Genomic DNA, 13,787 nt, shown 5'->3' with positions numbered 1-13,787 from the left:
TTAGTCAAACAGACCAAATCCCATGTCATCATTGGACTCCTCGGATTCTTCTTTTTTTGCTTCCTCTTTCTTCTTCTCCTCAGCTGGGGCAACACCACCAGCTGCTGGGGCAGGTCCACCAACTCCCACATTGCAGATGAGACTTGCAATGTTTACATTGGACAAGGCCTTGGCAAATAATCTAGGCCAGAATGGTTCAACATTTCCACCTGCTTTGATGAGGGCATTGATTTCATCCTCTGTAATGGTAACCTCATCCTCGTGAAGGATGAGGGCAGAGTAGATGCCGGCGATCTCGGAGACGGCCCTTTCAGCAGATGGATGAGGAGAGCCTTGTTTGCAGTGGTGCTAGTCGCAGGCTAAAGTGAGGGTTCACACCCCAATGTGGCCTTAGCTTCCGAAGAAGAATCAAGCACCTTACAGACAACTGAAGAGCTGGACCTATAATTTCACTGGTGCAGAAAACTCCCTCTACCGATGCATGTTGACACCTTCTCTGTAACTTATACACTTAATGCCAGTGAAGTTGTGTCCGACTCTTTGTGACCCCATTTAGGATATTTTTGGCAAAGATACTGGAGTGATTTGCCATTTCCTTCTCTGGCTGATTTTACAGATTAGGAAATCGAGGCAAACAGGGCTAAGGGACACAGCTAGTAAGTGTCTGAGGCTGAATTTGAACTCATAGACATGAGTCTTCTTGACTTCAGGCCTGACACTTTATCTACTGTGCCACCTAACCGCCCCAGTGTTATTATACATACACATATACAGATTATGTATATATGTATGTACATGCATGTGTGTGTGTGTGTGTCCCCAGCACAGCAGCTAACAAGGTACTACTAAACTAAGGAAACAAGGGCTAGTAACTCTCATGCCCTTTGTTAATCCCTGTCTTTCACCTGCCCTTATGGTTAGTCCTGGGGTTGCCTGTCTCTTCAATGGGGCACCTAGGTTCCAAGTGCTTTAGTTCCGTTTCCATCTCAGACTTCTTAGAAATAGTTCTCTTGTTGGGTCCAATGCTTAGGGACGAGAGGGGAGAGCAAGTAAGGAGGCGAACAGTGTATAAACATGAATCAGGTGTGGAACAGGAAATTTTATTTCCACACTGAAAGGGAATGCTAAGCATTAAAAGATCACAATTATAATTGTGATTTCAATCAATTGAGAGATTTAATACCCCAACCTCACTGGGATGTTTGCAAGCAGTTTCCTTGTGAGAGCTGCTAATAATCTATTTTACATTTGACTTCTATTGAGTACAGTCTGATTATCACCAAGTGGGCTATTTCTTTTTGTTGTGTCTCTCTTTCTCGGTAGGTGATTCTTCTTTCCACTGGCCTTCCTCTGCTGTTTCTGTGGCAACTGCCCTGCTAGCCAATACCCCCATTGCTTGGGGGTCAGGAAAGGGGAAGATGTCAGCTACTTTTTGAAATCTCACCAGGCCCTATACCAAAGGAAAAGAGATGCAAATAGGGGCAGCCCCATCCCAGAAACAAGCTTGTCTAGGAATCCATGAACTCATGGCTTGTGGCCCACCAGGGAGAAGGGATACCCCTATGAACCTCTAGAGCTGCGAGAGGTGTCCTAACATGTTGAAGCCAGCAGGAAGAAGAGGCCTGAGGAGTAGAGGTCATCCCTTTAATATGTCTTCAGAGTTCTGACTCAGCAGCCAATTAAAAGTCATGTACCACAGAAAGCAGTCAGAGGATACCTACACCTGAAGGGCCTGTCCCTCCTATGTCCCCAAGGATGCAGAATGTATATATGGATTGTATAAAGTGAGGAAAAGAAGGCCTGTTTGGCTGAACCATACAGTAAATGAAGGGAGAAATGTATAATAAACTTGGAATAATATTTCAACATGATATTCCCAAATTTTCTGGGTCATAATTTTATATCATTCTGCATAAATAATTTAAATAATTCTGATTCATCAAAAGGTGGTTCCAACGTTTTATAGACAAGTAACATTTCTCTGGGGCAGCTGGAGTCAGGGCAACCTGGATTCAAATTCCACCTCAGACACTAGGTGTGTGACCCTGGGTAAGTCATTTAACCCTGTTTGCCTCAGTTTCCTCATTTGTAAAATGAACTGGAGAAGGAAATGGCAAACCTACTCCAGTAATCTCTGTCAAGAAATGCCCAAATGGGGTCATGAATAGTCAGACACAACTGAAAAGCACTAAACAATAACAACAAAATCATTACTCGTATTCATCATTTTAATAGTAGAGAAGCGGAGCACTGGATTTGAAGTCAGAGGACCTACATTCAAAGCCTTGCTCTACCATGGTACATGCACAATCTTTTTTCACAAGAACCATTGCCATGCCCCTCCCTTATGGTATTTGTGAAGATCTTTTTAAGCCATATATAGGACTTTCCATTTATCTCTATTCAATTTCATCATAATAGATTTGTCTGAACATTCTGGCCTATCAATATATTGTAGGAAGCCGACTCATCCAATGTGTTGTTATCCTTCCCTGCTTTGTTTCATTGGCAAAGTTGATAAAACTTGTGATCTATGCCCTCATCCAAATCATGCAATTGTACACTGTCGTCAATCCCATGAACATTTATAATGGACCTATAATATGCGAAGTACTATCCTAGGTAGTGGGGATATAAAGACAAAAGAAAAAGAAATAGTTCTTGCCCTCAAGGAGCTTACCTTCTATTGGAGACATGCACCATGTTCACAGATAAGTATAATACAAGTTAGAATGTGACAAAGCAAAGGAGAGACCTGTACAAAATGCTCTAGGAAAATCTGAGCAGGCAGAGAACCCTTCCAACTGAGACAAGAGGAAGGGGAATCAGGACGGGCTTTCTGGGAGGAGGTGGTATCTGAGTTGACTCTTTTTTTTAGTTGAGTTAAGCTTTATATTTAATGCTACAAAAAATTTTAGGCAAACATGCCCAAACCCATACCATCTTCTGGCTCCTCAGATTCTTCTTTTTCTGCTTCCTCTTTCTGCTTTTCAGCTGGAGCAGCTGGGCTAGCAGAAGCAGCACCTCCAGCAGGGACCATATCACCAGCTGCTGGGGCAGGTCCACCAGCTCCTACATTGCAGATGAGAGGTCCGGTGTTTACATCAGACAGAGCCTTTGCAAATAATCCAGGCTAGAATGGTTTGCCATTTACACCTGCTGCTTTAATGAGGGCACTAATTTGAATGGCAGAGTGAGGAGAAGTGCTTTTCAAGCATGGGAGATGGCTTGTATTTATTTCTTCAGTGTCTTCTTGTCTTAATTACTGTGTTCTCTAATAATTTCCCATACAGTAATTTTGTATTCCCAGTTAGACTGTCTCTTTCTTCTTTTGTATCCTCAATGGTATCTAGGGTATTGCTAGGCACCTGACAGGTTTTTTTGACTCAATTTGTTAGTTGCCAAGGCAGTGGAGTAGACAGAGCCCTCCAAAGGATTCATCTTCATTTAGAGTAAGTTGAGCCTGTTTCCTCACAGAATAGAAACTATTCTGCTACTTGCCAGACTCCTAGCTTTTTAAAAATAATGCTTCATATTGATTAGAGAAGTTAAAATAACTCTGAGGTACTACCTCATACCTACCAGCTAACATGAAAGAAAAAGAAAGTGATAATTCTGGAGGGGATATGGAAAAATAGGTACACTAATGCCGTGTTGGCAAAATTATGAACGGGTCCAACCATCCTGGAGAACAGTCTGGAACATTATCCAAATGACTATAAGACTGTGCATTCCCCTTCATTCAGAAATACCATTATTAGATCTGTATCCCAAAGAAAATATGTACAAAAATATTTATAGTAGTTCTTTTTGTGTTGGCAAAGAACTGGAAATCAAGGGGATACCCATCAATTGGGGGATGGCTAAACAAGTTGTGGTATATGAATGTAATGGGATGGTTTAAGAAAAACCTGGAAAGACTTATATGAACTGATGCAAAGTGAAGTGAGCAGAGCCAGAAGAACATTGTACATAGTAACAGCAATATTGTAAGGATGATCAACTGTGAAAGACTTACCTATTCTCAGCAGTATAAGGATCAAAGACAATTCCAAAGGATTAATAATGAAAAAATGCTATCTACCTCCAGAGAGAGAACTGGAACTCTGAGCAAAAGTTGAAGCATACTTAAAAATTTTTCTTTTTCTTGTTCTTTTGTGTGTGTTTTCTTTTGAAACATGACTAATATGGAAATATATTTTGAAAGGCTTCACATATTTAATCAATACCATGTTGCTTGCCTTCCCACGGGGTAAGGGAGGAGAGGTAGGGAGGGAATTTGGAACTCATTTTTTTTTAAATGTTAGAAATAAATAAATAAGAAAAATAGTATTTCTGTTTCCTCAGCTGGAAAATTAAGAAATGGGTGTGTGTCATCTCAAAAAATCCTTCTAGCTCTAAAGTTTCATGATTCTCCTTTATATGCTCCTGGTTCCTCTTGCCATTTTTCCTTAGAGATGCACCAAGGAAGCAAAGAGAAACCAACCTTTCCACTGGATGCCAGGAAAATATTATGGGAACATTTTACATTAGGAGATAGTTAATTCTTTGTCATACAAAGTTTTCAAGTAGAAAAGTACAGGGTATAATGGAAAGGGCACTGAACTTGGAGTCAGAGAGACCCAAGTTCAAATTCTGTTCTACTAGTTGTATAATCTAAGGCAAGTCATTTAGTCTTCGTTTGCTTTAATTTACTCATTCCTATACAATGAGGAGCTTGACCTCAATTTATAAATCTGGTATTTACATAGCATTAAAGTTTGTGAAGAACTTTAAATATATTATATCATTTGTTTTTGTTAGGTAGATACTACACATAAGACCCCCATTTTGCAGATGAGGAAACTAAAGTCTAGAGAGATTAGGTAACTTACTTGCCATGGTCACACATCTAGTAGGTGTCACAAGCAGAATCTGAACCCAGGTATTCCTGACCCTAAGTCTATGTTACATTACCCATCAGGTCCCCGATAGTGCTAAATCTTTGGTTCTAAGGGACTGGGTGACCATTGATGTTCAAGAGGGGAATCTTATTCATGAATGAGTTAGGTTCGGTGACTTATAAGCTTCCTTTGAACTCTGAGATTCTTTGAGTCTGGAGATTTTTGATTCTGGGCTAACAATATTCTCAACTCATAAATGATGAGCTATAAAAAATAAAACTGATTAAAAATAACATGACAATTATAGCCACATTTAAGTCTCATGAATTATATCACACACAACTCTATGGTGGGTTTTTTTTTCCTTTAAGAAGATATGATTTGGGGGCAGCTAGGTGGCACAGTGAACAGAGCACCAGCCCTGGAGTCAGGAGGACCTGAGTTCAAATTCGGCCTCAGACACTTAACACAAAACTAGCTGTGGGACCTTGGGCAAGTCACTTAAACCCAATTGCCCTCCAAAAAGCAGGAAAAAATTTGAAACCCTATAGAAAGGTATTAATTAGAAACATTTTAAAGCAAATAATTCTTAAACCAGCAATGCCAGATCTTGTCTTTACTGGGATTCTGCTTTGTTCTGACTCCTCTACATTTTGGAAAGCACTTGGCTTAACAAATAACTAAAATAGTGGTTCAATGGGAAGAATTTTTAAAAACAATATATTGTGATAAAATGTATGGAATTTGGACCTCATGGAATAATTAAAGGATGAAAAAAGAACCTACTGTGATTGTAAGGCTCTATAAATGTTATAGTATCTTGTTTGAAAATTTCAATACTTCAATGGATCTGTGATCTCACCAATGAGGGTACGTCCTTCAATGGCACAACATGTAGCCCACTTACATTTGCCAGAGTGAATGGTCTTGTGGTAGCTCTAAAATTTGCATACAGTATAACAAGAATATTTGTCTGGAATAGATTTTACCAGGATGCAGGTGAGCAATGCAATTGTCCTAAAGCATTTTCTTTAGTGATTGAGGTATTTTATATATTAAAATTTTTTTTACCAATATTGAATATTTCTCTGGTCAAAGGAAATGCTTTAGGATGACGTGTCAAAGATCACAGAGCCCAAACTCTGATTTTTTTTTTACATAATACCTTACTCATGATAGGGACACAATACATTATTGTTGGTTGATTGGTTTCCATCTTCTCATTTACCATGAAGTTAACTGGAGCAGGATATGATAGAGTGGGAAGAGTACTGGATAGGACTCTAACTTTGGCTCTACTAGTAAATAATTGTGGCTCTGGGCAAGTCCCTCCATTTATAAATCAACAAAATATGGAAGTTGCCAAGAAAGCTGAGGTTTTCCTGGGCTACATTAATAATAATAGCTAACATTTATAGAGTGCTTACTATGTGCCAGGTACTGGGCCAAATGCTTTGTAAATATTATCTTGCTTGATCTCACAACAACCCTGAGAGGTAGGTACTATTATTATCCCTATTTTATAGAGGAAACTGAGGCAAAGATTAAGTGACTTGCCCAGGGTCACACAGCCACTAAGTGTCTGAGGCCAGATTTGAACTCAGGTCTAAACCCAGCACTCTATCAATTGCCCCACCTTGCTACCCCTGCATTAAAGGGAGGCTGTGTTCAGGATTAGGGAGATGATAGTGCTACTATATTGTGCCCTGAGGAAAGCACACCTAAAGTCCATTGCTCAGGTCTGGGCACCACGCTGAAGGGATGAAAACAACAATCTGGAGCGCATCCAGTAGAAAATGACTCAGAGGACAGGAGGACCGGAGAACATATCATATGAGGTTCAGCTATCCAGAAGCAAAATATGCCTCCTTAAGCACTCTGTGGGCTTTTCCCCTCACTAGATGTCTTCAAGAAAAGGCAGGGATGGTGTGTGTGTGTGTGTGTGTGTGTGTGTGTGTGTGTGTGTGTATGTGTGGTGGGGAGGGGAGGGACAGGTTACACCAGGTGGCTTTGAACCAACTCACAGAGTTTGGTAGTATTTGAACTTTGGTTTCCTTATCTATAAAATGAAGGAGTCACACTAAATGACGGCCAAAAGGATGGGGTAGGGAAAGGAGGAGGATGACCAAAGGCCCAACATCTACCCAATTGATTGGAAATGAGACGAGAGGCAAATACGACCTAAGGATGAGTGGCTTTTGTCTGACTGGTTTTTTTTTCTTTTGAGGTTTTTAATTTGTTTGTTTATTTAATTATTCATTCATTCATTTATTTATTGGTGATCAAAATTTTCTTAAAACAGAATGTTTTGTTTGACATTTCCTGTTCTTAGCTAGTAATTATCTTATTCAGAGAGATAATGAATTTAAAAATATAAGTAAAAGACCACAATTTGGACAATCCCTTTAATCTATGTGTCAGTCTGACTTGGGTAGTTCTAGCTTACTTTTTAAAATAGATGTGCGCTTGAAAAATTATATAGAAACAAACATGGCTGAAGAAAAAATGACGAAATACACAAATAGGGCTTAATTTATACTTCTCTTGTGAAGTAATACCCACTACCTTCAAAATAGAAGTCATAGAAAGAAGTAAACTTAATCATCCTACTGTAAAAGAGGCAAGAGGGTATGATGTAAAATATGGAGGAGTCAGCACCAGGAGACTGGTTCTTGTTTTGAGTTTGCCACTAATTAGCTGTGTTACCCAGGGCTCTAAGGGTTAACTTCTCATCTCAGAGTTAATAGGTTTCATAATTCTTCTTCCCTGTCATAAGCATTTACCAAATGCTTAGCGCAGGGCCTGGCACATAGTAGGTCTTCAATAGTTGGTGATTAATTGATTAGCCACAACATTTCACCCAACATTTGTTGACTTCTCCCTCCTCCAAGATACTTTCCCCTCCCTTGTTTTTTTTTGTGACACTACTGTCTCTTTCGTCTCCTACCCATCTGGCTGCTCCTTCTCAAGTCCCAATACCTTCTATTTTACTCAAATTAACCTCTTTTCTATTGTTCCTTTGCACATTTCATCTTCAATGCCTCTGCTTTTGTGCAAGCTGTCTCCAAAGCCTTCAACCATCTCAGAGAATCCCTAGGTTCTTTCAGGGTTTAGCTCAAGCCACACCCTATGGAAAGCTTAATTGGATCTCCTCAGTTGGTAGTGTCCCTTCCCCTGGAAATTATTTCATATTTTCTTGCCATAGATTTTTAATTTACTTTTCTGTGCACATATTACCTTCCCCTTTTCCCTTGAATATAAGTTCTTTGAGAGTATTTGCATCCTTAGTGCCCTAATGCTCATTGCAGACACAATAAATGACTGTTGAATGAATGAGTTCTATTTTCTGAGGATGTTGACTTAGAACGGTTCCTTCTTGTTCTAAAAAAGTATTAAGTCTAGACTTCTTTTTGACTTTCAGTATAAAACTGGTTGGAAAAATTTCTCTGAAAAGGTGTTTTAGGATCAAATATGATGACATACTTAAATATGTAGAGTATCTTTTAAAATCTCATATTAAATGGAAATGTTTTACATGATTATACATGTATTAACTATATCAGATCGCTTACCATCTCAGGGAGGGGCAGGGAAGGGGAGAGAGGGAGTCATAGAATTTGGAACTCAAAACTTTAAAAAATGTTTAAAAATTGTTTTAACATGTAATTGGAAAAAATAAAATTTTATTTTTATATATGAAAATCTCATATTAAAAAGTCTTTGGGTAAAATATTAATGCTCAATCACCATAAATACAATTTTGTTTACCTCAGTAACTGAAGGATATGATGGGAAAACAAGGAAAATGAAAGAATAAAAAAGAAAGCATCTCTAACGTGGTACCTTGAACAATAGTAAGTACTCAGGAAATATTTGTTAAATGGATGGATATTGTACTAAATTCATTCTACTCCTACTAAATCCTGGGTCCCCACATCTCTGTCATTTGACTGCAAGCTCATAGATAAGGTCATTGTATTTAGCGTTGGAAAGGACCTTAGGCCCTCATTTCACAATTGAGAAAACAGAGAGGAGAGACTTGTCCAGTCATACAACTAGTAAGTAGTATAAACAGAGCCTGAACCTAGCTGTTTGGATTAAATGAACAAAAGAATGAATACAATTTTTGTTCTTGTTCAATAGTGTTCAAGTGTCCATGACCCCTTGGCAACAGTACCCGAGTGGTTGACCATGTCCTTTTCCAACTCATTTTATAGGTGAGGAACTAGAGGCAAACAGGGTTAAGTGACTCACCCAGGGTCACACAGTCAATAAGTGTTTGAGGCCAGATTTGAACCCAGGAAGATGAGTCTTCCTGACTCCAGGTCTGGTGCTCTATCTACTGTACCACCTAGCTGCCCTATCAGAGGGTATATTTGATCACACAGCTAGTAAGTTTCTGAGATCAGATTTGAATTCATGAACATGATTCCAAGCCCAGTGCTCTACCCACTGCTCCAAATGAAAAAAAAAAGCATTTAATAAGTGCTTATTATGTGTAAAGAACAATGTTAAGTATCAGGAATATGAACAGAAAAACATACCAGTCTCACAAGCTATCTCCCATCTTCAAGCTATGTAGGCCATCCACCCTTACTTGGAGTGTGCTTAAGGAGCTCAGATTCTTTTTTTTTTTTTTTGGAGAGGGGAAGAGTTCATAGAGGCTTACATTTGATTCAATCAACCCATCAATTAACCAACCAATAAGCTTTTTTTTTGCCTTTTTTTTTGGAGGGGGAAAGCAGGGCAATTGGGGTTAAGTGACTTGCCCAACGTCACACAGCTAATAAGTGTTAAGTGTCTGAGGCCACATTTGAACTGGGCCAGTGCCCTACTCACTGCGCCACTTAGCTGCCCCAGGAGCTCACATTCTAATGGAGGAGACAACAAATCTGTCTATTTTTAGTTGCAAGTCAAATGGAAAAGTCTCATCCTTAAGGTACAAGAGGAAAGTGTATGGTAATACATCTTCTCTACTGTCATTTCCATTGAAAAAATCATATCTGTCTCTGATATTGAGCCATTTAACAGTGCCAAGACCTTTAGTGGTAAAAACTTGGATATCACTAGACCAGACAGCCTCTCAAAGGTCTGGGCAATAGAGGTCTTGGTGCAACCTATATTCATATAGCATTCTTTCTCTAAGGAGTTTTCTCATTGTGCTTTCACACTGTTGGTCTAAAATTCTTGAATTACCAAATATCCACCAAATAATAATGATAATAGCTGACGTTCATACAGTGCTTTGAAGTTTGCAAAGAGAATTAGCTGCATTATCTTATTTGATCTTCACAACAATCATGTGAGATGGGTGGTATTGGTATAATTATCTTTATTTTAATGAGAAGAAAACTAAAACTCAGAAAAGTGAGATAATATAGATATTTTGGAGGGGGGAAGGCAGGGCAATTGGGGTTAAGTGACTTGCCCAAGGTCAGATAGATAGACATGGTCATATAACTGACACATGTCAGAGGCCAGACCCCAACTAGGCATCTTCTGACTCCAGATCCAGCATGCTTTCCACCAGCCAAGTTGCCTCATAAAAAAATGAACATCTTCCTTCCCTGCCCTCCTCATAACTGTCTTCTAATTCTTCAAATTTAAAATCATAGGGGCTGGAGCAAAAAAGGGGCCTGAAAGCTAATCTTGAATCATCCTGTCATTTTATAGATGAGGAAACTCAATCTCAGACTGGGAAGAAATTGTCCAAAGTCACAACTGGCAGAGAGCTGACATGTAATCTAGCTCTCCTAACTCCCAATCTAGGTCACTACCCTATATTTTGCTTGACATTGTTGTTTTTATTTAGGAATTTACATATTTATGGACATGAATATGTTCACATATACCCACAGTATATATAGGAATATAGGTACACATATGTATACCTGTGTAAGCATATACTTAGACATACAATATACATATGTACAAATATGTATACATGTGCCTCGCATACAGATATTTATGTATCTATGTCTATCTATCATCTATCCATATCTCTATTTGTGGGGCAGATGAAGTGTTCAGGGGAGACTAGCACTCTGGTGGGAGGGCTGCTGAGCCCTTTTCAGGGCTGCCAATCCCCCTTTGATGTCCACCTTCCACCTAGCTTTCCCCTGTGGCTCCAAAAAGCTATAGTATGTTTAGCTGCCACACCCCAGTAAGCCATCTCAGCAGACAGGCTAAACCAGGTTGAGGGTAATTGATAGGCCTCAAACCCACTGGTGAGTTAGGGGGATGTTTACCCCCAAGAATGTGAAGACTTTTCCCTGTGGAATGGATAAGAGCAAATTGTTCCAACAGCCTTGAAGGTGACTGAAGCAGGCATTGTAGAGTGTATGACTTTGGTCAGACATTGAAGACAACAAGGTGATCCACTGCATGTCAGGCTGTTGCTTCTTATCTTGACTTTTGTCTTGCCACTGGACTTTGATGAGTCTGGGAGAGTGAGGCTGATGATTTTGTGCAACTCTTCCTCACTTAAATCCAATTCTCATGGAAGTCAAGACATCATCCTGTGATGTCATTGGTCCTCTTTGAAAGCAATGGACAATCAGCAATCTATATCTATATCCATCTGTCTTTCTATGTACCTACCTATCTAATGCTATCTATCTATCTATCTATCTATCTATCTATCTATCTATCTATCTATCTATCTATCTATCTATCTATCTATCTATCATCTATATCTCTCTGTCTTTCTATCAATCTATCTATCATCTATCTCTATTTATCTATCATCTCTCTCTGTCTATCTATCTATCATCTCTCTCTCTCTTTCTCTATCTATCTACATTTTGTTGTCTATTTATCCTGATTACTTTCACTGCTTCCAATATTCCAGTGGATCTAGGGTCTTGTTAATGTGGGTTCTTCTTCCTTATGTGTGTCATATCCTCCCCAATAGAATGTGAGCTTTTTCAGATCAGGTTCTATTTCATTTTTGTATTTCTAACCCTAGTATTGATTTCTGCAGGTGCTGAATGCTTAACAAATTGAGTTGAAGTTTGATTATTCACCAGATCCTACTTACTAAAATAGGAAAGTGGTTTTTTGGATGATAAGTAAGTCTCTGCTTATTCATGGTTTTATTGCATCTTTCTTATTTAAAAGGGCACTGATTTTAAAGGCATACATGCCCTTTCCTAGTTGTCATAACTTCTTGAGCATTGACAATACTCTCTATTATTCACTCTACAAAAAGGATTGTAGCCAGTTGCTTTTGGAAAACATCTATCTAAGTTAAAGAATGTTTTTTTTTTCCCCAAAGAAAAACAGAGTGAAAGAGGAACTCTTTACGTCCCTCACTCTAGGAAGGACCTGACCACCCCATAAGGAGCACTGTCTATTTAGGATTTTTTTTCAAAATCAGCAGAAAATGACATTCCTCTGCTGTCCTTATTAACAAATGCAATTGTGCCCTACAGTCCAGACTGCCCTGTAAATCTGCCCTGTAATTTCTTTAGAGAGAAAGGGAGAACTTCTAGTTGTCATTGTCTTTAGAATATCCCTTCAATTATTTTATTGCCCCTAAATAAAGGGGGGCAATTAGGTGGCACAGTGGACAGAGGGCTAGATTCGGAGTCAGGAAGAGTCATCTTCCTGAATTAAAATCTGACCTCAGACACTTTCTATCTGTGTGACCCTGGGCAAGTCAGTTAACCCTGTTTGCCTCAGTTTCCTCATCCGAAAAATGAGCTGGAGAAGGAAATGGTCAATCAGTTCAGTATCTTTGCCAAGAAAACCCCAAATGGGGTCACAAAGAATAGGGCATGACTGAAATGACTGAACAACAAAAAATAGAGTAGCTCCTGGGTGCTATACTCAGTGAGCTGAGAAGACCAACCCCACACCTCTAAGACTGTAATTCAACTCAGAAAAAAAATCAATTCAAAAGTTATTTTATTAAGCACTTACTAAGTATAAGGTGTGGGGCTGGTGGATGGGTCACAGATAGAGGGCCAGTCTTGTGCTCACAAAGATCTGGTTTCAAGTTCTGTCTTTGAGATACTAGTTGTATAACCCTGACCAAAGTACTTAACCTCCTTTGGATGTGAGGACATCACCTAATGTTCAACCCATTGTGCTGTGTTGCAGATAAAAATACAAACTAGTCCCTGTGAGGTCTAAGAGAGAATATAATCTAATTGGTTTAAAAGATTTGGAATGTTCATCTTTTGTAGCATAATTTTTAAAATGAAGAGGAAATCAGTTATAGCTTGGTGTAATGAAAAGAACACAAGATTTGGTAGCAAAGGTCCTGGGTTTGGATCTTGGTTCTGCCCCTTAAAGCCAATGTGACCTAAGGCCAATTGATTAACCTCTGAGTCACAGTTCCCTCATCTATTAAAATAGAGGGGTTGGACTAACTCAGAGGTGGGGAACCTGCGGCCTCGAGGACGTAAAGTTTGGATTCAGTCAAAGGGCCACACTTGAGGACCTAGAGGGCCACATGTGGCCTTGAGACCCAGGGTTCCCTACCCCTAGACTAATTGATCTCCAAGGCCACTGACAGCTCAAAAACCCCTCTGAAATCAATCCCAGGGCTTGGAGCTCTATAGAACTACACTTATTTAGCCTTTCCTCTCGGGTGCTAATTTTCAACTCTTTAGTCGTCTTCATGGTTCTTTCTATATCCTTGAAGACTTAGTCTCTAACCGGCATGACTTGAACAGCCAAGAAGGACATGTGTCCCGTTCTCCCCTGAGAGATTTCTCTAATCTCTTTTTTATCAGATGCCTAAAGAATGCGCTGGTTGCTGTCACAGGCATTCTCTGCAGGAGCAGCCCTTCTCTTTCGGAAGAGACAAAGAGGGAAGGAGCATTTCAGCTCCCTTTGAAGCCCGTGCAGGCTGCAATAAGGTCCCATTTGCACCTCCCCCCCTCCCCGATCCAGGAA

The 13,787-nt window shown here is 39.5% G+C and overlaps 1 pseudogene; it reads right to left on the bottom strand.

Moving 5' to 3' along the window:
- Positions 1-3,040, bottom strand: LOC138152182 (large ribosomal subunit protein P1 pseudogene; annotated as a pseudogene).
- Positions 3,041-13,787: the final 10,747 nt, after the last annotated feature.

Source organism: Petaurus breviceps, unplaced genomic scaffold, assembly GCF_028583685.1.
Source record: "Petaurus breviceps papuanus isolate PSGF00001 unplaced genomic scaffold, PetGlider_PUasm1.0 90919, whole genome shotgun sequence".
NCBI classification, from domain to species: Eukaryota; Metazoa; Chordata; class Mammalia; order Diprotodontia; family Petauridae; genus Petaurus; species Petaurus breviceps.
The sequence above is the reverse complement of the archived record's forward strand: the minus strand, read 5'-3'. Positions and strand labels throughout refer to the sequence as shown.